Here is a 27,545-nt window from a genome sequence, read left to right on the forward strand (position 1 = left end):
GGCTTCCTCTATCGCGGTCTTGAACGTTGTCCAATCGATATTACGGGTAAGGTCGTACGCGACGTTAACGGATTCCGACGGATTGAACCCACTGACAATCGAAATTTTGATCGGCAAGTGATCACTACCGTGGGGATCCTGGATCACATTCCACGTGCAATCCAACGATAATGAGTTAGAGCAAAGTGTGAGGTCTAATTTACTTCCATTCGAAGATGGTCCAGCCAAACGTGTTACTTCTCCATTGTTAAGAATTGTCATATTGAAGTTATCACAGAGGTCATATATAAAAGTAGAACGGTTGTCATCATACAGTTCCCCCCAGCCTGTACCGTGGGAATTAAAATCTCCCATAATCAACCGTGGAGCAGGAACTACTGAACATATATCTGAAAGTTGTTTTCGATTAACAACGGCTCTAGGAGGAATATAAACAGAAGCAATACAAAGGCTCTTACCTTTAATAATAGCCTGACATGCGACAACTTCAATACCTGTAAATTGTGGAAGATTCACTCTATAGAAAGAATGGCACTTTTTGATCCCCAAAAGTACCCCTCCTCCACGCGAATCCTCACGATCCAGTCGAATAATGTTAAAATCATAAAAAGGAAGATCTATATCTGAAGAGAGCCAAGTTTCACAAAGAGCAAATGCATCACAATCATTATTGTGAACTAAAAACTTAAAAGAGTCTAATTTAGGAATAAGACTTCGACAATTCCACTGTAGAATAGTGATCAAATCCCCGACCTCGTTTGGAAAATTATCCATCGAAGGAAATGATTGCTGCAATGAGGGGCCACTTCAATGTCAATTGCTTCAAGAGGGTCTTCACAGTAGGAAGCATTGCCAGAACAATGCTTTTGAGAGGATCAGAAATATTCAGGTACTTGAGAATATCGTCCACAATTTTATCAAATGAGAACAACCCAGATGAAGAAGGGGCTTCTGTTCTTAAAAATGGGACATCAGGGGTTTTGGATGTCCCCGGGAGAGGTGGAAAATCCTGGGTATAGTCAGTTCTTCTGAATCCAGGAGGAGTAGAAACTTCCTTTTTTCCACCACTCCTTGATTTGGGCAAGCTGATTTGGGGTTCTTCATTCTCAACTTTCCGCGAACGGATGCGTTTTCGTTTCCGTGCTGAAAGACAGAAAGAAGTTCCCTCCTCAGCCAAGTCAGAGTCAGTCTCGTCATCTGACAAAAGAGAAAAGGGATTTTTGTCGTTGGTCGATGGCGTGGCCGTCTTAAGCATTTCTGCAAAAGACTGCCGGGAACGTTCCTTAAGTGAGCGTTGTAATTTCTCCCCGCGTTGTTTGTACACCGGGCATGACGAGATAGCATGAGGAGTTCCCTTACAGTACACGCATTTTGGTGCGGTAGCTGCACAGGTGTCATCCCCATGCTTCTCTCCGCATTTGGAACAGCGTGCCTTGCTGCCACAGTGGGAGGCCGTATGTCCCAACTGCTTACAGTTTTGGCAGTTCATGACCCGGGGAACGAACAAGCGCACAGGTAGTCGAAGTTTTCCCAGCTCGATGTAGTGAGGAAGGGCTGAACCAGAAAAGGTCACACGGAACGAGTCTGTGGGGGTAAAACTCTTTTTACCCTCGCTGACAGATACTGAGCCCAGTTTTTGGACATCCAGTATCTTCACCGGAGGAAGCAAACGGTTCTTGAAACGGCCAACCGCCTGCTTCTCCAAGATCTCGGGGGTCAGACTCGCTTCGGTGACCACACCTTCGATCTCCACATCACGAGCTGGGATGTAAACTCTGTACTCGAGCGTGAAGAGCTGGGAGGCAGCAATCTCGTTAGCCTGCTTCAGGTTAGAGACGGAGACACGAAGTTTATTGTGCCTAACCTTCGTGATTTCAGTCACGGCCGAGTATCGCTTCGTCAGATCATTAGTAATTTGCATTACATTCAAAGGTTTGTTTCTGGGCTGAAAGTAGACAACCCATGGGCCAGTCGAGTCATCTGGATAGGCTCGCGATCGGGGGTTTACCTGAGCCTGTCCTTTGCCAGACTGAGACGATGAACCAGGGAGAGATGACGTACGTTTTCGACCCTTCTTGCCATCGCGTGGCAAAGTGGTGTCATCTTCCGACAAAACGTCCATTTCGTCTTGCGACAAAATGTCCATTTTGCCGTACTAGTGGGAGCGAAAAACGCTCTACCACTGAAACGATAATCACTCGGACACAATACACAAAAAAAAACTACAAACACAGAACACAAACTTAAAATTTAACTGTGGGTGAAAGAGAGAAACAAGAACAAAAACTTATCTGATAATCCTATACTACTACCACCGAGCGTTTAAACGGCAGCAGCGGAGCGACGCGCAGCGTGGATGATCTTCGATCAGCGTGTGCGGGCGGTCTTCGTTGGTGTGTGCTTATGTGAGGGTCGGCACTCAGCTGAACACACGATGATAGATGAGCGGTGTAAATGCGGAGGCAGATGCTGACACTCGATGACGATGATCCGTGTGCAGGTATGCGTTACCACGCACCGATGGTGCGCAAAATGGTTGGCGAATTGGCAATCGTAAAAACAATTTTCCTTCCGATGATGCCGAAAACACACTTTCTTCTCAGAAAAAAACTCACTTTTAGTTAATTATTTATCTGGGAACTCTAAGCGAGAAAAAACTGACAATTTAAATCAAGCGAATAGCGAGAAAACTTCCAAAATAGCGGAGCGCGAACTAAGTCGACCGTACTTCTTGCTAGGACGCAGTGGAATGTGGAAGACGATCTTATAGCGGTTATCAAAAGGTTGTGCTGGAGCTATTAATTTTATTGACGGTTTTATAAAATTGATCTCAAAAACCACTAATAGAGTGCAATAAAACAAGAAATGTCACTTGGGTTGACTGCCCTAAATGTGATCTTTAAAAGTTAATTTTTAGTCAAATACTAATCCAAGATATTTCACTTGACTTGACCAAGAAATTGGAACTCTGCTCATAGTAACTATGTGACTACTACTAGATTTCAAAAAGGGAGCTCTAGGCTTATGTGGAAATATTATAAGTTAAGTTTTGGAAGCGTTGGAAGAAAGTTTCCATTTTGTTAAATAAGAAGAGAAAATATCTAAACTTTTCTGCAGTCACAAAAAACACGAAGACTTCTTCTTTGAGCGAAAATGCCTGTGTCATCAGCGAACAAACATTTGTGGGAACCCTGAGGCAAATAAGGGAGGTCTGAAGCGAAAATGTTATACAATATAGACCCAAGCATGCTACCCTGAGAAGCTCCTGCTCTAACAAGTAGTCGATTAGCCTTGGAATATTGATAATTTACCTGCAGAGTTCTGTCAGTTAAATAATTTCGAACTAATTTCATGTGTAAACGTTTAACTTATTTCAGAGAACAAAATTAAACTTTTCGAATCCTTTTCTATGTCTAGAAGAGCAACTCCGGCCTTCAGATTTGCAGATTTGATTTCTTTTGCCTGTAAATTTGAGAACATACCTAACATATGATCTAGGTAAAGAAGTGCGCATTTGATTAGTATTGTCAGCAACTTCAATCTATCCTCTTCAGAACATTCTCTAGTTAATAAATTATCGCACTAAAGCTTCATGTTGCTATAAGTATAACAATTCCTGGGTTGGGAGATTTGTTTGAACGAATTAAATTGGTAATTCTTAAAAGTTGATGAGTAGTTGAATGTCTATGGCGAAATCCAAACTGATCATCTGCAAAAATTGAGTTCGTATTGATGTGAAGCACCATTTTATTCAAAATTACTTATTGAAGAATGCAACATTATTGGCTTCAGCTGGATTTTTATCCGGCTTTGAAATTGGAACAACTTTGGCATTTTTTTCATTTATCAGGAAACTATGCTAAATGGAAATAACTCTTGAATAAGTTTGCCAAGAAAGACAAGGTACTCACTGGGAGTTTTTTTTATGAGGATTTAGAAAATTACATCATCATCTGGAGCCTTCATATTTTTCAACATTTTAGTTATAGATCTTACTTCGTACAAATCTGTATCCCAGGAATTATCAAAAATATTTTCTCGAGAGAAGAAATGTTACATCTGTAAATAGGCAATATTACCAACAATCAATACGAAACTATCGATTTAAAATTGGCTCACTACTTGACTAGCCTATTGGTCCCAAGCAAACGATTAACGTATCCCATTCTAGTCGGAATTCTAGTACTACACAATGTTTGTTTTGATTCGCTATGAAAGTTTGACAGATAAAATGAGGGGTTAGTGGATCATCCTATGTTTCGAGGGGTGAATCGATTAGCTTGGGACCGAAGATAGTACCAGAGCTGAGCCAAAAAGTTGAGCACGATTCTTCGGGACCTACTAGTCTTAGAGTTACCTCTATGATATTACCAAGGTTCGGAAGGTTCGAGATTTCGTTCGAACTGGAGAAATGTAACCATCTTATGCTGTAACTTTGAAGTTTTAATAAAAGTTCTGTAAAGCAACCATTCAGTGACTTAAGTTTAAAATTATTGATTCACGAATTACAGGTCTGTTTGTGCGTACCAATTTACTTTTAGTCAGTCTTTAATCTCTTGGAATTATCTCTCAAATTGTTTTTGAATTATCCTTAAAATTTGTTTGGAATTCATCTCAAAATAAAGATTTTTTTTGAAGTGCCAGACTCTTGAAAGACTTTCAGAATATCAAAACTCACATCTGATGACATTTTTTATAAATTCACGGATTCAAAAAATATCTTAGATCAATCTTTGTTATCCAAAATTTGGGTACACTTTTCTGGAATCTTGAACTAACAAACTAACAAAAAATTCTGTTTATTTTATTGCTGAATCAGGGGGTGGGAACAGTGGTCCCCTGTTACTCTTGCTACGCCTGTGGGAGATAGCATATTTGGTTACGGGGGTTTGGGTTGGTAAATTTTCCCATCGAATATCATTCGAAAATGGTGCAAGAATGTCTTCAATAAATTAACAACTGTGAAAATGCTCAACTCGGGGCCTCCCTTAGCTCAGTCGGTAAAAGCGTAGCTACAAAGCAAGGCCATGCTGGAGGTGGCTGGGTTTGATTCCCAGTCCGGTCTAGAAATTTTTCGGGTTGGAAAATGTCTCGACTTCCCTGGGCATAGAAGTATGATTGGACTTGCCACACAATTATACCAATGCAAAAATGGTACAGGCATCAAAAGCTCTCTATTAATAACTGTGGAAGTGCATCTAGAACACTAAGTTGAGAGCACGCAATAAGCTAATATGCGATATGCAATAAGCTTGAAATGCAAAGAAGAAGAATAAGAAGAAAATGCTCAACGGAAATTGAGCTGAGTGAGGGCAGATGCAAAATGCCAGTTGAGACGCAATATTGGTTATCGGAAGGCCCCCAGTCGATGGGGATTCCATAACTAATCAAATTCATCGATCGTTGATTTAATTGGTGGCAACTCAGTGTATTGATTCCACTAAATTGATAATGTATATTATTTTCTATTACAGTTGCAATTACCCAGCACATTACGCCAATTAGTTGGTTGCCTAACTCGATAATTGGAACTGTCGTTACAAACTACGTTTGCTTTCGCACGCAATACCGGCTCGTATCGTATGCGGGCGAACGAACTGCTACTTTTTCTAGATCCATTCAGCAGAACGTTCTAAGAGATTCTAAACTTTTGTTGTAAAACGAGTTTCTGACAAACATTGTGCCTTTTGAATTTCGCTAGCCGAATCGATGAGAAGATTCTCTTACTGTGATTCGTAGGATGTTTGGAAGAATCACTCTGGACTTCATAGTTTTCATCCAGCTTGCGTGACGGATGGGTACAGCTCGAACTTCGTTTCTAAGCATTTTCGTTTGATGTGTAATTACAGATTCGTGAAAGTTGCAAGCGGGCTTTATCGGTATGTTCAATTGACGTGTTGAATAAACGCATGTGGCAGCTTCGACGACTATTGCTACTGCTATATAGTCACCTCTGTTTTAAATCCCCCACTTTACAGATGACCTTGCACGTATCGATCACAGTTGTTTGGAGCTTGTTGGACTCGCTATTGGAAGCGGCGCTAGGGATTTGAACAGGTGGTGAAATTAGCTCACGTGATTTGTAGTCCAATTTAGATGACGATAATTTATACACCTTATCAATATGAGTTATCAGAGTGATTCGGTAAATTAGCTCCATCTTTTTCTAAATATTCAAAATCTCAAAATACTCACATGTCAAGCAAATTGTTCAACAGAAATGGGCAAAGTGAAGCAAAGCAGAACAAAAGAAATGGGCAGTAGGCACCGATCAATCGGATCAAATGATTTATTGTTTGGTCAGCAAGCAGGCAAAGGGCTGAGTGGCAATTGTAATAATAAGGCAGTCCTAAGTATGCACCTTTATAATTGATGAAACGACCGATAAAAAATTGAAAAAAAAAAAATCCTTAAAAAAACACATCCCAAAAAAGTGAGAATGATCCATAAAAAATGTTACTATGATCCATATTTTATATAAAATTTAGCAACACAATTGTAAAAATTTACCGCTAAATTTCTAAAGAATAAGAATTGAAATTGTACGGATTACTCATAAACATATTGAAAATGATCCATAAAACGTTCAGCAATGAACCAGAAACTAACGAAATTGATCCATAGAATATAAAGTTTGTGCACTAAAAATATAGGACTGATCCATAAATTAGACATATATTTTTTTTTATTTTGATCCAAAACTTTGGAAAATTGCTCCATTACTTCGTAGCTCAGATTTATTGTCCTGCCCGTGTCGAGGAGCAGAGCGGCGGTCAAGAGTCTAAAATAAACTTCTAAATTTAACTTCTAGAATATGCTTCTAATCATGCTTGGCATGCACAGTAGGGTGTTTCATTATGGAAAAAGAATGATATTTTTGATAGGCCACCCCCTAGTTCAGTTCATAACACAAAAACAAACATTTGTGCAAAGAATCAGTTAAATTGGTCAACGTTAAGAGGTCGCGCCAACGATTTCAATTTTGTTCGGGATTTTCGTCAAATTAGTATGGGAGAAAATGATGACCGACTAAAATCATTCTAACTTTTTTCTTAATAAACCGATTTGCATGAAATTAAAATATGTTATACTTAAAACTATAATAAATAACTTTGTTCAAGGCTGCAAGTCGATTTGATGCTCCAGAAAACAGAAATTGGCATTCGGAACTCAGATTGCAGATAAACCTTGATTTGAGCAGAAAAGCAGGTATGCTGATAGCCATGAAGTGGCATATTTTAATGTAAGAGATGTTTATATCACAAGATCCCAACCATAAAGAATGTTGCTTCCTTTTACAAAGATGTTGAGGAATACAAGGTTTTCAAAACTATGGATGGTTGATGACAACATTTACTCACTAGATGACGCTAAGATGAAAATGCTCAAGTTGTGCCTTCTTAAATACACCTTATATATCGCTATCTACAGATCCTGCTTATATGGATGGTTCCCGTCTTGAGCAAAGTTGTCCAGATGAGCAAGACCTATCGTGAGGTTAATAATCATTTGGGACCTCTTCTTTTAATTCCCAAGTAACCATAGGCACGTTATTTCGCCTTTTTGGCTATATACAGCTGAACAACGGCTACACCAGTGTTTGCAAGTTCTGATGAGGCCCGTATATAGCCAAAAAGGCGAAATAACGTGCCTATGGTTACTTGGGTTCTGTATGTAAACGACATTTCATTCATTATCAAAAAAAAATAAAATTGCTAATCTATGCCGACGACCTGAAGCTCTTTTTCGAAATAAGAAATGATGAAGACATCAATATATTCCAGAGTGAAATACACATTTTCTGCACAAGGACGTAGCCAGATTTCGAGCTAGAGAGGGATGAAAAAAAACTGACCCGCTTTGGCTACGCCTATGATTGTACACATGGTGTAAAAAGCCTATGAAAAAAAATGAAAATGCAACTTAATATCAATTAGCAGAAAAAGAACACCATCAAACATTTCAATTGCATTAGGAAATCAGAATGTAGAAAAATATGAAAGAGCTAGGGATTTAGGGATTATCTTAAAGTCTGAAACGCGCAAAAATTTGTCAACTTCAAATTGGTGTATTTCTGTTAAAAATGCATAAAAAACCTGAAATGCTGCATTTGGAAGCTTATACACAATGGTTGCTCTGATGAGTTTTCTCCGTTTGCTCTCCAGTTTTCAAAATGACGTCCAAGCAAGAGGAGCAGCGTGTCAACATTTGGCTCGCGCAGCAAGAGAATCCGACGTTCTCACACGCCAAGTTGGCAAAATTGCTGGATGTGGCCAAATCGACCGTGACAAACGTTTTAAAAGTGTTCGGGGAGCGTCTGTCGACCGCCAGCAAGCCTGGAAGTGGTGGCAGACGGACGTGGCAGTGACGACGAAGAAGGTGGCGGTGAAATATAAGTGGAATCCTAACCTCTCCATCCGGGACGTCGCTGGTAAGCTCAATGTCTCCCATACTACTGTGCAGCGGGCCAAGAAACGAGCCGGGTTGTCGACGTTTAAGAAGGTGAAAGTGGCGAACAAAACAAAACAAAACACGTCGGCAAAGCAGCGGTCCCGAAAGCTGTATACGAATCAACTCACAAAGTTCGACTGTGTCGTCATGGACGACGAAACTTATGTGAAGGCGGATTTCAAACAGCTTCTGGGACAGGACTTTTATACCGCATCAGGAAAAGGGAAGGTGGCTGAAATTTTCAAAACCATCTTCAAAACTATCGAAGGTCCCAAAAAAATATCTCGTGTGGTCTAAAAAGCGGCATTTTCATTACAACGGGAACCACCAATCAAGATATCTACGTCCAGGAGTGCCTGGAAAAGCGGCTGCTACCATTTCTAAAGCAACATAATAGACCTGTGCTGTTCTTGTCGGACTTGGTGAGCTGCCACTATGGAAAAAAGGAAATCGAGTGGTATGATGCGAACAACGTGGTTGTGGTACCCAAAGACCACAACCGTCCCAACAACCCAGAACTCCACCCTATCGAACGGTATTGGGCCTTGGTCAAACGTAATCTTTAAAAAAATAAAAAAAAACTAATAAATCCATGGAAAACGAGCAGCAGTTTAAATCTAACTGGCGTTCGGCGGCGAATAAGGTCGATGAGACCACTGTGCAAAATTTAATGGAAGAGGTTAAGCGGAAGGCACGGCAGTTCGAAATTGGCAAACCAAAAGAATAAACGAACATTTTTTCCTTTAAATATATGAAATGAACTACCAAAAGAAAAATAAGAAGATTTTTGTGACATGATTTTAGACTGAAATAAACGATTTTTTTGTCGACCAATTATCGCGTGTTCCAGTCTTTAGTACGTATGATTATTAGATTAGGACAAACAACTCAATATGAGTGAATTCTGAACTAAACTTTTTACGTTAGAATAGGTTGTAGGAAAGTTGATCTGATGGACAAAACTTTCCTCAAGACGGGAACCATTTAAATGTGGAGGATCTGTAGATATCGTTATATACAGGGTGATTCAGAATAACTGTCACCGATTTCAGAAATATGCAATTCTCAATGGGTAAAATGGGTATATGTTCAGATATGTTTGTTTTAAAGTGTGTGCCACTATCAGCTTGTATTGATAGTAGGATTTGAAATTTCATTCGTTTTCGATTTCAAGCAGTCTTGGACGTGAAAATGGAGCATGTCATAAATTTGTATTAAATCGTGTGTTATCTTTTAGACACTGAAATCTCTTTGAAAGAATGAAACATTTATTTTACGCATCATTATACTGGTAAAAAGGAACCATGCGTGGAAAATTCGTTCAATATCTGTGCTTAGACGCATCGCCAGGACTCCAAAAGTGCTAGAACTAAAACTTGCGTGCCAGCTGTGGTTCGTTTTCGTGATAAATGTGGTTGGTAATAAAAGGTAAAGAGAGAGAGATTTGAATTAAAGTATGCTAAGTTGAAGGTTATATATGTAGTATATCTGGAATATACTGATACAAAAAATAATGCAAGCGTTTAATCGTTATGACCGACTTTAAAAGTGACAGTTATTATGAATCACCCTGTAATGTGTATTTAAGAAGGCACAACTTAATCATTTTCATCTAAGCACCATCTAGTCAGTATATATGGCATAAACTATCGATAGTTTTGAAGACCTTCTATTCTTAAATATCTTTGCACAAGGAAGCAACATCCAACATCCTATCATCCTCTGTTCATGAACATCGCAACGAATGATATAAATTGACCATGCAGGCGATGTAATGGTTTTTTGTCTTCTTTTATTTCGTGTTCTATCTACGCTTTCGACTATAAGTATATATTTCGACAGTAAGCTTGTAGAACGACGCACACACTTGCCTCGAATCTCTCCAGCAGAAAAAGTATACAAAGTCGAGTATGCGAGAAAATGAGCGCTTGATCTTTGCTTTTAGGCTAACCATATTCAGAAGCATGGAGAGAGCAGTGGAGAAAGCACAGGTCTGATAATCGCAACGTTCGTGGTTCGAGTCCAGTCGGCAATCTGATTCCTATTTTTTTTGACATAACTAATTTACCTCCCTAATACACTCTACATTTTTCGGTCTACAATTTTCTTGCATTGGACCGCAGCTAGGTATATCGCAATTGACACATTTAAATTGGTTATAACATGAAGAAAAGTAGTAGACTGTAACAACGTAAGCGTAACTCAACTGATTTAATTCAGTGAGCCAAAAAAATATCTCACTCGGCTATTTAAATCGATAGCGTTCGGGTTTTACGCATTCAATTGAAAATTGTTCGGCTGCCTTTCAGTTTATCTTTCATTCATTCTACTGCTGTCAGTTCCGAGTCTCCATGCAAAGTCAATTGGTTGGAAGAATTTACACTTCTTCGGTAATCTGTTTGTATGTGAGGATGGCTATTTTGGTTTTGTGGAGCTAGCGCGAGTGAATGAATTTTCCCATGCTTGGTCAAAAGTTGTGATGGCTATCCTGGAGCAGGTTCTGGGTTCCCCGGTGGAAGTGACCATTTCGGGACATGTCCGGAATCATATCAATATAGGCGTCAAACTCCAAGATGTTGCAAACCAATGGTGGATTTTTTAAGTCCACAACTTGCCCCGGTTACTCTCAACCTTATATTACAAAAAGCGTAAATGGCCGGCTTGCTGATGACTTCCCAAGTAACAATTCAGCAGCTACTTGGCATCCACTCTGATTAATGATGGTTTTATAACGGAAATAAACAATCCATTTAGTTTAAATACAGCATTTCAAAGTGTAAAACATTTCTGGTTTGTAATTCAGCTTATTACTGTTTTTAAAAACCTTTTATAGTCTGTCGAGAAAGTTGTTTAAAAAATAAATTTAAAGCAGCTCTCAATACCTCCATAAAACTGTTCTGTAAATCAATACTCTTTAAAGTTGTTCTGTCATTATAAAAGCAACCATAAAACAATTAGGTTTTAAATGAGTGTAAAAAGCATATATTGTTGTTGTTTAGACTTGTTACAGTGTACCATAAAATCTCCAATTACTATGTTTCCAAATTGAACTTAAAAGTTGGATCCTCATAGAGAATAAAAGCAATATTTATGACAAGGAAATCTCGAAGAGTAGACGAAGTAGGATGAAAATTTCAAGCGATGTTAACAACGAAGGGAAGTCAATTTCAGCAACGACTGGCGTTTGCATCACGTTCTGACCGGTGTTGACCGTCTCCTTTATGAAACAGTCTAAAAACAAACCAACGAAATAATTTGCATTTGTTCCTACAGCAAACCGTTGAAACTGTCGTTGAGATTGGCTGGTTTCCGATTCATAGCAGTTATTTTATTCAGCGAAAGGTTCGAAATTTCATTCAAACGTACTTAATTTCAACTGCATCGTTTGATGGTGCACTTCGGGAATCATCTGGAAGAAGGGGATATTTTACGGGAACGATTGAGCTTCCAGATGTTGTTGTTGCAATATATGCAAAATGTTGCAAAACAGTTCCGCACACTTCCTTAATAACGGCTTCCAATTCAGCGGGAGAATATTCCTGGAAGAAGGCTGAAGTAAAACCGCAATGATCGAACACCGCAACTATCGAAAGATAAACAAACTTTGACGTTTAACTCTTTGCAGGCAACTTTGCCTTCATAAATGCCGCCATAAATCTGAACGGGATAGGATCAAGCAAAATGGCTTTAGATCAATACAATTCAGTCAGGAAGTTTTCTTCATAAAAGTTATTTTAAAACCTTATGAATTTGTTAGGGATTTCATTAAAGCAAAACAACTTTTTCACAAATGGCCCATGCGAACCAACTTTTAAGCCACCGCCATATTACAATTATTTAGTTTGACTTTTACAAACTTCGTTTTCAATGTGTATTTCCATGGATATAACTTTATTTTGGTCAATTTAGGAATGAGCAGATATTTGAAACACAAAAATCGAAAAACGGCTTAGCTTAATGATCAATCTGAAGAATAATTAATTTTTCTTCTCGATTAAAAATAATAAGTGAGATCAACGTTTTTCGAGGGCGTACTTATTTTTTTTTCGATGTTTTCAAGTACATTTCACATAAGATTTAATATGGCACCTTTAACTTGGCCACTTTATGAGAACAATTTTAATAATTTTGGAAATTGAATAGGCTTTTTATATGATCAGTTTGTATTTCAATTATATTGGTAAGATCGGATGGTACTTTTGAATCCTTTTCTATCTTGATTGATGATTTTTCTAGTGGATTCAGCAAGCGGCTAGGGAAAATGGTTTGAAAATGGTTTTTATTGTTGCCAAATAGCTTTTATTGTAGCTTAAATACGGATTTCAAATGGTTCTCATACAACCTTTTTGCAGTAAATCAATCTTGAAGAGCTTCGAAAATATACCCTTCAGAACCTTCTCCAGGAAGGGCCAACTGACAGATTCTAGTCTTAATGAGGTTTTGGTGGATGCATCAATGGCAAAGTAGCCTTGACCAGGATTTTATGAATGTTGTTTTATAGTAGCTTTGTATTACTTCATAAAACTTAAAATGTTACTTGGGTGTGGGATATGCTATACAGACCAAATCATTTCAGATGCATAACGTATAGAAGGAATATAGCATATTTTCTGATTATGAGCGGCATTTCCCATTTATGATAAATTTTGTCTATCACCGGTTTTTACTGGTTTACCGGTATTAAATTTTCCATTACCGAAAAACTGGTTTTCATATTCGCCTTGTAATGACAACACACCAATTTTATACATCTTGTTTGAGGTGTACGGATTTCGATATAGACAAGAAGAATGAACCACGAGCTGGCGCAATTATGTGTCGTGCCCAGTAGCCAGAAAACCATTAAAGCCGCACGGAAGGGTAAAACGGATGGGACACGTTGCAAGAATGCCGGACAACAATCCCGCAAAAATGGTGTTTGCCTCGATGCAGAAGAGCGTAACTTTTTTACTTGCCCGTCGCTACGCTTCTCGGTAGTACACCTTAGTAGCTACTTAATAATCTTGCTGGATGGTAGGGAGAGAGTATTCAGAAAATTCATGATCATGAGTATAATCACTCTCACTCGCTCACAGTGGACAACGACACTTTCCTCCCAACTTCTGGTCAAAACACAAAGTTTTTCAAAGTTGGGAGGAAATGCTATACTAATAATATCAACATGAAGCTTTAGTGCAACCAATTTAATAGCTAGAGAATGTTCTGACGAGGATCGATTGAAAATTGGACCGATGTTGAAATTGAGCGAGGGCCATTAATGCGACAGTACTAATCAAACGTACACTCCTTTATCTAGCTCATACATTAATGGATAAGCGTACTTGAGGTATTTCCTCAAATCCACAGGCAAAAGAGTGCTCGTTTGGCTTGCTCATATACTGTTTTCGGCTGTGGAATTGTTCTAGAGACGTTTATCACTACCTTAAGCCCCACGTTGCCGAAAGCATTTCCAGTCTAAGGTGTGCTATAATGCAATTCTTCTTTACCCAACTATTGTGTTGCTCATTTTATTGTCATGATCATGAGGGCTGTTCATTAACTACGTAGGCAGTTGGGGGGTTGACAATTATCCACGGCCCATACAAATTTTAAAATTTTTGTATTGACCAGTGATGCAAAATATCATGACACTCACGTGAAACTCGTCTACGCATCAACCGACTATCGCTGATAGAACGTTTTGTCACGCAGTGAGAGGTAGAGCCATGGCAACCCGAGCAGGAGAAAATAACTAATGAATACCTTATTCTGATCTGATACCAAAATTTGGTATTGACCAGCATGACATAAGAGGTAAAATACCAAAGAATAATACCAAAAAATTACATGGAAAGTACTTTGTAAATACCAAAAAATTATATTTGGATACCAAAAGAATATCTGGGTGGTATTGTTTTGGTATTGCATTATCATAATTTGGTATTGGAATGGTATTGTGGGAACATTTTTTGGTATTATTTTTTGGTATTTTACCTCTTATGTCAGGCTCATCCATACCAATTTAAGGTATCGAGATATTCGTTCCTGCTCGGGAAACAATAGTCACTAGTAATGGTCGCTGCTCACAAGCAAAACGTTACACTCGCTGCTGATGACAACGAAAACAGTGAACACTTCTGCTGTACGACCATGAGAAAAAGCGAAACGACAGAAGAAAATGAAAACAATACCTACGCATTCCAAGTTCGTCTCGGCAGGCGCGTGACTGTGTGAGTTACAAACAAAGCAGGCAACATTAAACGGAAGTTGTTGGGCTCACTCACCAACACACTCACATATGCAAGCAAAGCAGCAACTGCTTCAAAACGAGCACAGATGAGTGTCGTGATTGTCGGGAATGACCAGATCGGTGATGGTTCACAACCGAAGATGACGTTCACCAGTTGCGTTTTACTTCTTTCGTCAACTTGGTGGATGGTCATGGAGAGAGCTTCGACGAGCACATTGATAGGAATGTACAAAGCGTTACTACCATCAGCTGTTTGACGATCGTGATTGTGATAGGTCGCAACTCTGGTATGGACAATTGTCTGCGCAGTGGGAGGGGGGAGGGTCAAGACTCCCAAAAAACTGTCTATGTAGATTATGTACAGCACCACCGGATTCCTTATTACCGAGCTATCCACGAATAAAGATACCCATAGCTTATGGGATTTTCACTAATAGGGGCTGTTGTGGATTATCTTATTTGTTTCAAAATATAGAGCTATACTGTCTGCGACAAAGTTTTTTTTTCACTGGGATAGACCAACAAGCCTGCGTTATTGGATTCAGGTTTAATTGGGAACTATGCCGCTAGAGGTGCTTCACTTTTATGTTACTTATGACAGGCGCTATAATATATGGATCTTAGGTCCAACATAGAATATTTCGTGAATCTGGCCATACAGAAAGTTGCTGTCTTCAGCAAACTTGTTCAAATGACCAAGTCCTTTCGGAAGGTGGCCATATTAGTTCAGAACTCTCTCACTACACAGCGCTAGTGTGCACATGAGCTTCCTGTGTAAGCTGTATCTTAAAATCATGGCCATATAGAAGGTTACTGTCCTGAGCAAAGTCGTTCAGGTGATCATGTCCTTTTGGATGAATATCATATTAGTTCAGAACTCTCTCACTACGCAGCACTAGTTTGCATGTGGACTTCCTGTATAAACTGTATCTCGAGAACCTGGCCGTATATAAAGTTGCTGTCTTCAGCAAAGTTATTCAGGTGACCAAGTCTTTTCGGATGGTGATATTATTATTTCAGACCTCTCTCATCAGCGCTCATGAAGTTCATTTATATGTTATGTCTCGAAAGCTTGTCCGTATAATATGTTGCTGTGCAATGTGAGAACAGGAACCAGAAAAGGATGACTTGTAGAGAGGCTGGAAATCGATTTCGGATGCCATTTTAAAATCCAAGATAGCGGTCATCGGTTCAAGAAAAACTGTCAAACACCCTACAATACGGGTATTTTCGGAAAGAGGATGACAAGTAGAGGTTGAAAATCGATGCCAGACGCCATTTTGGAATCCAAGATGGTGGCCATTGGTTCAAGAAAAACTTTCAAATAGCCTACAATATGGGTATTTCCGGAAAGGGGATGACGTGTAGAGGCCGGAAATCAATGTCAGACGTCATTTTTGAATCCAAGATCCATCGGTTCAAGAAAAACTGTCAAATACCCTTCAATATGGGTATTTCTGGAGAGGGGATGATGTTTAGAGGCCAGGGAATCAAAATCAACGATTCAGATAAAGAAAATGTCATTCTCATTTTGGTTACACTCATGATCAATACAAACCCAAAAATCACAATGGACAGTTCTGGAAACTATATAGCGATTATCATTTGTGTTACAGATCATGATCATATCAAATAGCGATAATCTCCGATCATCACCGTCAACTGCAATATCAAATACCTTACAATATTGGTATTTTTGGAATTGGGGTGTCGTATAGGTGTCGAAAATTGATGTCCACCGCCATTTGGAAATCCAAGATGGCGGTCATCGATTTCAGCAAATAAAACTGTCAAATACCCTACAATATGAGTATTTTCGAAACGGAGATGATATGCAGATGTAGAAAACTGATGTCTGCCGCCATTTTGGAATTCAAGATGGCTGCCATTGGTTTTAGAAATAAAAAACTGTCCTCTACAATATGGGTATTTTTGGAACGGAGATGTAATGTAGACGTCGGAAATCGATGTCCTCTGCTATTTTGATTGTTTTTTTTTTCTGAATCCAACTGCCGCCATATTGGATTCCAAAATGCTGGCGGACATTACATTTTTGGCCTATACACGTCATCTCAGTTCTGAAAATTCCCAAATTGTACGGCATTTCACTTTTTTTTTGGAAACCAACGGCTGCCTCTTGGATTTTAAAATAGCAGCGGACATTGATTTTCGACATCTTAATGTTATCCTGGTTCCAAAAATACCCATATTGTAGGGTATTTGTCCTCCAGAACAACTCTTCCGAAGACAGCAGATTTCGAGATCATTACGCAGTGATTGTTATCATATCAATGGATTATCATTTTTGTTTCTGATCATGGTGTGTACCACAAATGATAACCCATGATATCAGATGTACACTACTCATGATTTCGCTTACTAGTGTTATTATCGTCGGTTAGCATCGGAAGATATGATTTTCTTGATTCCCTGGTAGAGGCTGGATATCGATTCCAGACACCCATATTGTAGTCTATTTGACAGTTTTTATTGAACCGATGGCCGCCATCTTGGATTCCAAAAAACGTTTGGCATCGATTTCCGGCCTCTACACGTCATCTCCTTTCCGAAAATACCCATATTGTAGGGTATTTGACAGTTTTCTTGAACCGAAGGCAACCATCTTGGATTTAACTGAACAACTTTGCCGACGGCAGCAACCTTCTATATGGCCAGGATTTTGAGATACAGCATATACAGGAAGCTCATGTGCACACTAGCGATGCGCAGTGAAAAAAATCTGAACTAATATGGCCACCATCCGAAAGGACTTGGTCACTTGAACAACTTTGCTCAAGACAGCAACTTTCTGTATGGCCAGGATCACGAAATATTCTATGTTGGACCTAAGATCCATATATTATAGCGCCCGTCATGAGTAACATAAAATTGAAGCGCCTCTAGCGGAATAGTTCCCAATTAAACCTGAATCCAATAAAAAAGGCGTGTTGTTCTATCCTAGTACAATAACTTTGTCGAAGACAGTATAGCATTATATATTGAAACAAATGAGATAATCCACCACAGCCCCCATTAGTGAAAATCCCATAAGCTGTGGGTATCCTTATTGCCGGTTCCTTATTCACGCCCCCACTACCCCGGCAATAAGGATTCATGTACATTCAAAGTATTTTTTGTTACTTCATACGTGAAGTTTACGATTTTCAGAATTGGGAGGAAATGCTATACTAATATCAACATGAAACTTTAGTGCGATAATTTATTAGCTCTAGTTCTAGACTTTTTCATAAATTTTCAAAATAATTTTAAACAACAGATCTCTGCTAGAACCGTTTATTTGTGACTAAATAGTTTTTCGTATTTTATCTGCACCCTGTTAGGTTCAGTCCGGATTTCTTCCTTAAGTCTCGCAAGCACATTTAATAGGCAGCAGTCGCGTGCCTATCTCACGTTTTCATACCCGTTGCTCAGTCCATTCGCTACCGGATAGCCACCACCATTTGATGTTTTAAAACCTGCTTTTTTTCTACAAACAAACAAACAAACAAACAAACAAACAGCATTGCCAAATGGACCATTAACGGTGGTCCACTACACAGGGCACTTGCTAATCAGCAAATATATGCTTGCACAGAGGAAGTCGTCCGCTGCTCAATGCAGGGCTCATCTAACACAAAGACTGGCTTAGCTTAAGATTATGGACGACAGCAGAACAATTTTCGATGCGGGAAACAAAGTTATCGTGATCTGCAGTCGAATTGATTCGTTGTTCTTACTTCCGCAGGAGATCATTCGTGAAGATAGTGTAGCTAGATCTAGAATAAGATGTCAAGAACTATTTTGAATTACGTTAGTTTTACGCTATGAGCGTATAAGTTTAATCATCCAAGTGGAATAAACAGTCGCAGTTCAATTCTACGAAACGGGAACAAGATGTAAATCTTATGTTACCGGAGTAAATAAACTAGCCAAACAATCGTTATTGCTTATCATTTCATGAATAAGTTTGGAAGTCATCTCTAACAACAGGTGCGGTAAGTTCTACGAGAATGTCATTGCCACCACTTCACTTTTGTGTATTTTCCTTGCTTGAGATCTTGGCAAAACAACTTCTCCGTGCGTTCGCCCAGATTGCACGCATGCATATCATCTCAAAACAAGTTCGGTTACCTCGCGGTTTGCCCAGCATGATTTCGTTCAACCGTGTCCCAGATGCACCCGACCTTTTCCGTATAAGATTGATGCTTGCTCTACCTGTTGAATGCGATTGTTTACACTGAGGTTAATAAATTAACTGCCATTTTCACACGGCTTTGGCGATTATCTCGGTCTGGAGCCCATCAACACTATTGTTATCTGCGGTATCGTCTACCGATAAATCGTTTTTCAAATGAGTACCAGGCTTCACCACTATTACGGACGATCAAGCACACTACACCCTCAACCATCAATAACAATTTGGAGGCGGATATCGGAATATTTAGTGACGTACGTACATTTATCATCAATTGGTGCTTAACGACAGTGCGATTCCGATTCCATCTCGTCCGGCACCACAATTAAACGGGTCAATCTTTCTCTCGTTGATTGATGTTTTGATAATCGAAGAACACTCAAAATACGACCACTGTGCACAGCAAGAAGGCGTTCACGCGCGGCGACCGATCGGATCGTACTAAAGCGAGCCAAATGCGAAAACGATCGTACCTAACTAGTTCAATGCAGGCCTGGCTTCCACTCGCTCGAGATAACCGATTGACTTGCGCGCCAACTGATGGTTGGTGGTCAACTGCGGTTGATCAGCAGCAACACAGCAGCAGCGCGGGAACAGCGCCAATGTATGATAGCATGATTGAATGGGGACATAAATCGACAAAGGCTACGTGACAAGTTATTCGCGAAATATGCGGATTGCGGGTTTCATTGAGATGAACAAAGGGAATGATGTAAGTGGAATTCTGTTAAGGCTATCACACTCATGTTCCCTGGTGAATAGTTTCAAATCACGATGCTCAGCATGACGATTATTTGTGTTCTTAAGTTCAAATTTCAAATTGGTAAATTTTTCTAAAATTGCAAATCGAACCAATATTTTCAATCCCAATTTGTGAACTATCTCACCTAGTTTGACCCATAGCATGATTACTTCTTGGCTAGAACGTACGGAAATCAACATTTAGGCGATTTACAGTGTTCGGAGGTTGTGTAGAGTTTATGTAGCGGTACTTGACGTTGGTACTTTATGCAAGGTTTACTGTTGATTTTATAATCATTTTATTGAATATTATTTAGCATATCAATTTATGTAAATATATCATAAATACTTCGTTTGCTAAGTAAATCGACGTGCGAAAAATGGGGCGAATTGGGTGAATTGTGGATTTGAACTTTGCTCTTGTTGATGTTACATTGCAGAGCACTTAGCACGTCTGATCTATGTTAGTTGGGGTTCGAGTTTAAAAACTTTTATTGACTATTCAGTTAGGAAGCTGATACGATTTTACAAACACGTGGCGCAAATTTGAAACTTGTCAAGTGAATCATACTTTTCTGACTTTCTTCATCTTCTTGGATTCTAACATAAAAATGCACGTCCCGAAAATTCCCTAGGCTTCTATAGAAAAACTTAAATCACAATCTAGATCGGTTTGTTTAAAGCAAACTCGATAACTTGTAATCTTTGATCATGCTATCTAAGGTCGGTTGAATATTCTAAGGTTGGTGTTTTTTTTGTTAATTTATTTATTTGTACAAGCTCAATCGGATAAACTTTACAGAGCCAAATTATCTTTTGCGTTTTACATTATTAATCTCTTAAATCTAAAGTTAAAATCTAAAGTTAAAGGAATTGAACCGAATACTCACGGTCGTCTCGAGGTGAATGGAGATTTACGGTTTCATGGATCGAGAGAGGGAGAAGGAGGTTTGAAATATGATTTACGATACAAATATTTCATAATTCCTAAAACATGAACTTATTCCTATTCAACTTGATATCAGCAGTGTAATTCTACTAAACATAAAAAACAAACATTAAAGAAACCCACAGACACACACACACACACACACACACACACACACACACACACACACACACACACACACACACACACACACACACACACACACACACACACACACACACACACACACACACACACACACACACACACACACACACACACACACACACACACACACACACACACACACACACACACACACACACACACACACACACACACACACACACACACACACACACACACACACACACACACACACACACACACACACACACACACACACACACACACACACACACACACACACACACACACTGGTCCTCACAAGTTCCTACCTCACACCTCCCCGTGGTGTAGCCTGGGCAATGTTGTCCTTCTGACAATAGCAAAGTGAGGGGGTGCGACGCGAACACTGGCGCGGTAACCATAACACGGCGATCGAGGAAATGCTTCGTCAACCCGCAGGAGTGCCAACCGGCACATTAGGATCGACGCCAGTAAGATCCTTATTATGGCATACTGGATACGGCATGGAACTATGGACACGACACGGTACAATGGATTGGATACCACGCTACAGGGCTGACAGTCGTGCTATTCTGCTCCCTAAGTAAAGAAGGGTGACACCTTCTTGAAATGGCGAGTGGGCTAATAGTGCGGCTGCCCCCGTCCCGGTAAAACCTTGGCAGGCCTCCGGATACGTTCAAAACTCGTCACCAATTGGTGATTGGTGAGTAGTAGACTCAGATGTAACATTCCTGACTTACGCCGATCTGGCTCTGAACACGGCCCCCATGAAGGACCGTGTCAACCCTAGCATGGCCTCCCTGCTTGCATAGATAACCATGGGATCACGATAGGCGACTACATACAACGAGTGGAGATAGCGGCCCGGAGGAGGGACCCAACAGAATGGAGAAAAACGGAGAAAAAAACAAAAAAGAAGAAAATGAGAAAACCCAAAAAAATATGAAGGACGACGGCAAGACGCCAGAAATTGAAAACGGAGGAGCGAACGTGTTCGCAAGGAGCGGGATATTGCAGAGATCACCAGTGTTGAACCTGGAGGCAACAGCGAGTTCCAACAGCAGCAGTAAGCCCCAAGGTGAGCAGCAAGGACACCAAGGAGAGCTAGGTCTTATGCTAAGCCAGGTGTTCACACCGAAATCCAGCAGTAGCACACCCCAAGAAGGATTGCAGCTTGGGAAGACCAAATTGATGGAGGTCAGGAGGAGGATCAATGAACTCCATGACTTCATCAAGGATAAGAGCAACGTCCACAAGGCAATAAAGGAAATGGTGACGGGCATCAAATCCGCCATTATTGCTGCCGAACGTGAACAGGATGCGCTGAGGACGAGGTCCGTAACTGCCGAAAGGGCACTGATCGAGGCCAAGGAGAAAGCAGCAGCTGAAATACAGGAGACGCCAAAGGGACCTCGAAATCCACGCTCGGAGAAGAGGAAAAGGGAAACTCCAGGAGAGGAAGAGGAGTTGAAAAAAGTCAAGAACGACAAAGAAGACAACAAGGAGGAAGGCTGGCGTACCGTCGAGAAGCCAAAGGAGAAGTGGAAAAAACGGAAGGAAAAAGACATGAAGAAGAAAGCTGAACAGAAGAAGGTGATACCCAGGACTCGTCGGGAGCGAAGTAAGGGCGATGCTCTGATCGTCGAAGCTAAGGACAAAACGTCGTATGCAGCACTCCTCCGGAAGGTACGAGAGGATCCGGAGTTGAAGCAACTAGGAGAGAACGTGGTGAAAACCAGGCGAACCCAGAAAGGTGAGATCCTCTTTGAGCTGAAGAAGGATCCTGCTATCAAGAGCTCAGCCTTCAAGGAGCTCGTCGAAAAGTCTCTTGGCGAAGGGGCGAGCGTAAGAGCTCTATCCCAGGAGACAGTGGTCGAGTGCAGGGACCTGGACGAGATCACCACAGAAGAGGAGCTAAGAAGTGCGTTGAGAGTGCACTGCGATCTGGGAGACGTCCCGATGTCAATCCGCATGAGGAAGGCGTACGGCGGCATGCAAACGGCGGTTATACGGCTTTCGACAGCTGCAGCGAATAAGCTGTTGGAGACGGGCAAGGTCAAGGTTGGCTGGTCATTGTGCTCGCTGAAAGCCACTCCTCGGGTTACCAAGCAATTGGAGCGATGCTTCAAGTGCATGGGATTCGGTCACCAGGCGAGGAACTGCAATGGCCCTGACAGATCTGATCTGTGCAGGAAATGCGGAGAGAAAGGCCATATTGCAAGAGGCTGCACGAAGCATCCGAGGTGTATGCTCTGCAAAAAAGAGGACGGTAACGATCATACGACGGGAGGCTTCAAATGCCTAGCATACAAAAAGGCGATGGCAGGCCAACAGTAATGGAGGTAACCCAAATAAACCTCAATCATTGCGACATTGCTCAGCAACTGTTGTGGCAGTCGACAACAGAAACAAAGTGCGACGTTGCAATCATTGCGGAACCGTATCGAGTCCCTCCCGATAACGGTAACTGGGTTGCGGATAGAGCTGGGATGGCAGCTATACAAGTTATGGGCAGATACCCCATTCAAGAAGTGGTTGCGAGCTCATACGAAGGCTTCGTCATCGCCAAAATCAACGGAATCTTCATGTGTAGTTGTTACGCACCCCCCAGATGGACGATGGAGAAGTTCCACGAGATGCTTGATGGACTTACCGAAGAGCTGGTCGGACGACGACCGGTAGTCATCGGAGGAGACTTCAATGCTTGGGCAGTGGAGTGGGGAAGCAGGTGTTCCAATGCAAGAGGGCACAGTCTGCTGGAAGCTCTGGCAAAACTGGAAGTTATGCTGGCCAATAAAGGCACCAGCAGCACTTTTCGCAGAGATGGCCGAGAATCCATTATCGACGTTACTTTCTGCAGTCCGTCGCTGATGGCAAACATGGATTGGAGAGTGTGCGAAGGATATACCCATAGCGACCATCAGGCGATACGATATGGCATCGGTCAACGGAATACTGTGGCAGTACGGAGGACGAGAACTTGTGACCGAAAGTGGAAGACGAAAGCTTTCGACAAGGATTTGTTCGTTGAGGCACTTCGTGTGGACGGGAGTCCCGTAGATCTAAATGCGGACGAGCTGACAGAAACGTTAGTGAGAGCATGTGACACGACCATGCCGAGGAAACTGGAGCCAAATAACAGACGGCGTCCAGTCTACTGGTGGAACGAGGCACTTAGTACTCTCCGCGCTAGTTGTCTCAGAGCCAGAAGACGTGTTCAGAGAGCAAGAACGGAAGCAGACAGAGAGGAACGAAGAGAAGTGTTTCGAGCGGCCAGGGCCGCTTTTAAACGAGTGATTAAGCAGAGCAAGTCGAACTGTTTTAAGGAGCTGTGTCAAGACGCTGATGCCAACCCCTGGGGCGACGCATACCGAGTCGTGATGGCGAAGATCAGAGGTCCAACGATGCCCGCTGAAATGTGCCCAGAGAAGCTGAAAGTCATCGTGGAAGGACTTTTCCCGAAGCACGACCCAACAACCTGGCCACCTACACCGTACGGAGAAAGAGAGGGAGATAACGTCGAAATCACCAACGAGGAGCTCGTAGTAGTGGCGAAAGGATTGAAGGTGAAGAAAGTTCCCGGTCCGGATGGAATCCCCAACGTAGCGTTGAAAGCGGCGATCCAGTCATCCCCGGACATGTTCAGGATGGTGCTGCAGAAATGCCTGAACGAGGGTCACTTCCCTGACAGGTGGAAGATACAGAAGCTAGTGTTGCTGCCGAAACCAGGAAAACCGCCGGGGGATCCAGCATCATACTGGCCTATATGCCTGCTGGATACACTCGGAAAACTCTTGGAGAGGATCATCCTAAACAGGCTGACGAAATACACGGAGAGTGAGCACGGATTGTCGGAGAGGCAGTTCGGATTCCGGAAAGGGAGATCGACGGTGGATGCAATTCGGACAGTGGTCGAGAGAGCTGAAAAGGCGTCCAAACAGAAGCGGAGAGGAGATCGATATTGCGCCGTCATAACGATCGACGTCAAGAATGCGTTCAACAGCGCCAGCTGGGAGGCCATCGCCGAAGCACTGCATAGAATGAGGGTCCCTGACTACCTGTGCAGGATCCTGAGGAGTTATTTCCAGAACCGGGTTCTGGTCTACGAGACAGACATGGGACAGAGATCGATTAGGATCACAGCGGGAGTTCCACAAGGCTCCATCCTTGGTCCAACGCTCTGGAACGGGATGTACAACGGCGTGCTAACGCTGAAACTGCCCAAAGGAGTTGAGATCGTTGGCTTTGCGGACGACGTCGTCTTGACGGTAACAGGCGAGACGCTGGAAGAGGTGGAAGTGTTGTCAACCGAGGCAATCGACATGATTGGTAACTGGATGAAAGGAGCGAAGCTGCAAATAGCCCACCACAAAACGGAAGTGTTATTGGTCAGTAACTGTAAAGCGGTACAGCGGGCGGAAATCACCGTCGGGGAGCACACCATAGCCTCGAAGCGTGTGTTAAAATACCTGGGAGTGATGATCGATGACCGGCTAAACTTCAACAGCCACGTCGAATATGCCTGTGAGAAGGCTTCGAAGGCCATCAACGCGATAGCTAGAATCATGCCGAACAACGCTGGTCCCAGCAGTAGCAAGAGGCGTCTTCTGGCCAGCGTGTCATCATCGATACTGAGATATGGAGGTCCAGCCTGGGTTCCAGCGCTGGAAACGAAGCAGAACCAAAGGAAACTGAGCAGTACGTTCCGGCTCATGGCCATGCGAGTCGTGAGTGCGTACAGAACCATCTCGTCGGAAGCAGTATGCGTTATCGCCGGTATGATCCCTATCGGCATCACCCTGGCGGAGGACAGTGAGTGCTACAGGCAGAGAGAAGCCGGAAGAGTACGGAAAGTTGTGAGAGTGGAGTCATTGGCTAAGTGGCAACAGGAGTGGAACACGACGGAGAACGGTAGATGGACACATAGACTAATACCGATTCTTTCGACCTGGGTGAACAGAAAACACGGAGAAGTCAATTTCCACCTAACGCAGTTCCTGTCTGGCCACGGCTGCTTCAGGAAATACCTGCATCGGTTCGGACACGCAGCGTCACCCCTCTGTCCGGAGTGTGGCAACGTCGATGAAACGCCGGAGCATGTGGTCTTTGACTGTCCAAGGTTCGAGGCAGTGCGAACGGAGATGCCCGTCCTTAACGTGGAGAATGTCGTCGATGAAATGTGTCGAGAGGAGGACTCTTGGAATGCCGTCAGCAGGGCAGTCACACAGATTATGTCAGAGCTGCAGCGTAAATGGAGAGAAGAGCAGCGATCTAGCAACGCCAGCTAGCGCTGAGAGTACGACAAGTGCATGAGCACAGCCACCCCCCGAAGTAGTCGCTTCACAGTGGTCCCGGGGGGATCCAGGCAGAGGAGAGAGTAAGGAATGGGTTTTAGTGGAGCTGCACTAGGCAACTAGTGGATACCACACCGTGCCACCTTCACTACAGGCCAGGCTTCTTGAAGCTTTCCTAAACCTTACTATAAAAAAAAAAAAAAAAAAAAAAAAAAAAAAAAAAAAAAAAACACACACACACACACCCACACACACACACACACACACACACACACACACACACACACACACACACACACACACACACACACACACACACACACACACATAAAATACAAACTAAACACAAGGTTAATTAAACTTACAATCTAAGGTTGATATTCTTCAAGAAAACATATATGAGTTTCATAAACTCCAGATCGCGTCCAGACAAAACATCCTGAACTGGAACATTAGGTTGTCTACCTCGAGCCCGAAGGGAATCGTACAGCTCAGATCTGACTCCACGATGCTCAGCATAAGACCAAATAATGTGATCTGCGTCCTGGTTACCTTGTACACTTTCACAGATATTGATGTTCCCCAGCCCAACACCGATCAAGTGAGCGTTTAACGAATAGTGATTGGACATGAGGCGAGATATAACATCGAATGGAGTCTCGACCCACCTCTAACCCTTTGAACCAAGGAATCTTTGACATCTTAGGGATGATCCAATATAGCCATCGTCCCACCTTCACTCCGTTTATTTTACCAGCTGGCGAGCGACTGTTGACGATAAATGAAGACAAATTCGTTGAAGGCGATCTGTCGATCGTAAATATCGCCTTCCATAGCACCCAGCTTTGCAAGTGAGTCCGCTTTCTCATTACCGGGAATCGAGCAATGAGATGGGACCCATACAAAAGTGATGACAAAAGATCTTAAAGATAAAGCACTTAGAAGCTCTCGTATTTTCATGAGAATATACGAGGAGTGCTTTACCGGCCTGATAGAGCGAATAACCTCGACAGAACTGAGACTATTCATAAATATAAAGTAGTGATCTGGTGAAAGTGAGGCGATCGTTTCTATCGTATGATGTATTGCCGCCAGCTCAGCAACATATACGGAACAAGGAGCTTGAAGCATTCGAGAGGCGCTATGAAATTCGTTATAAATACCAAAACCAGCGGACGCCTCTATTAGTGATCCATCTGTGAAGAACGATCTTGCGGAATCAACTTGGCCAAACTTTGCAGCAAAAATTTACGGAGCAATCAGGGAAAGATGATGATCTGGGATTCCACGAATCTCTTGCGTCATAGATAAATAAAAATTAACTGAATTGCCGAAGTCAGAGAAGCATACACGATGAGGATTATGTTGTGAAGGGCTGACATCCTGTGTTATGTACACGTAGTCAGTGATGGAAAAGTTCATCAAAGTTCCCTATGACTCCCGAACTTTTCCCTTGGTGAACTTCGTGAAATATCGCGAACTTTTCCAACACTGCACGTAGTACAATGACATAAAACGAGTTTGACGGTTTAGCTCAAGAAGCATCTCAGAGTTTGC

At 41.8% G+C, this 27,545-nt stretch overlaps 1 protein-coding gene across 1 annotated transcript in view; it reads right to left on the reverse strand.

The window, feature by feature from the left end:
• The window catches only part of LOC135711702 (putative inorganic phosphate cotransporter), a 62,320-nt gene extending 42,925 nt beyond the window's left edge, over positions 1 to 19,395 (reverse strand). The window contains exon 1 of the mRNA XM_065234655.1: positions 19,138 to 19,395. The gene's annotated coding sequence lies outside the window, so the exon portion shown is untranslated. The remainder of the gene's footprint in view (positions 1 to 19,137) is intronic.
• Positions 19,396 to 27,545: the final 8,150 nt, after the last annotated feature.

The sequence above is a fragment of the Ochlerotatus camptorhynchus genome, unplaced genomic scaffold (assembly GCF_037179485.1).
Source record: "Ochlerotatus camptorhynchus isolate MF236.1 unplaced genomic scaffold, CSIRO-AGI_Acam_v1.1 ptg000434l, whole genome shotgun sequence".
Lineage (NCBI taxonomy): Eukaryota > Metazoa > Arthropoda > Insecta > Diptera > Culicidae > Ochlerotatus > Ochlerotatus camptorhynchus.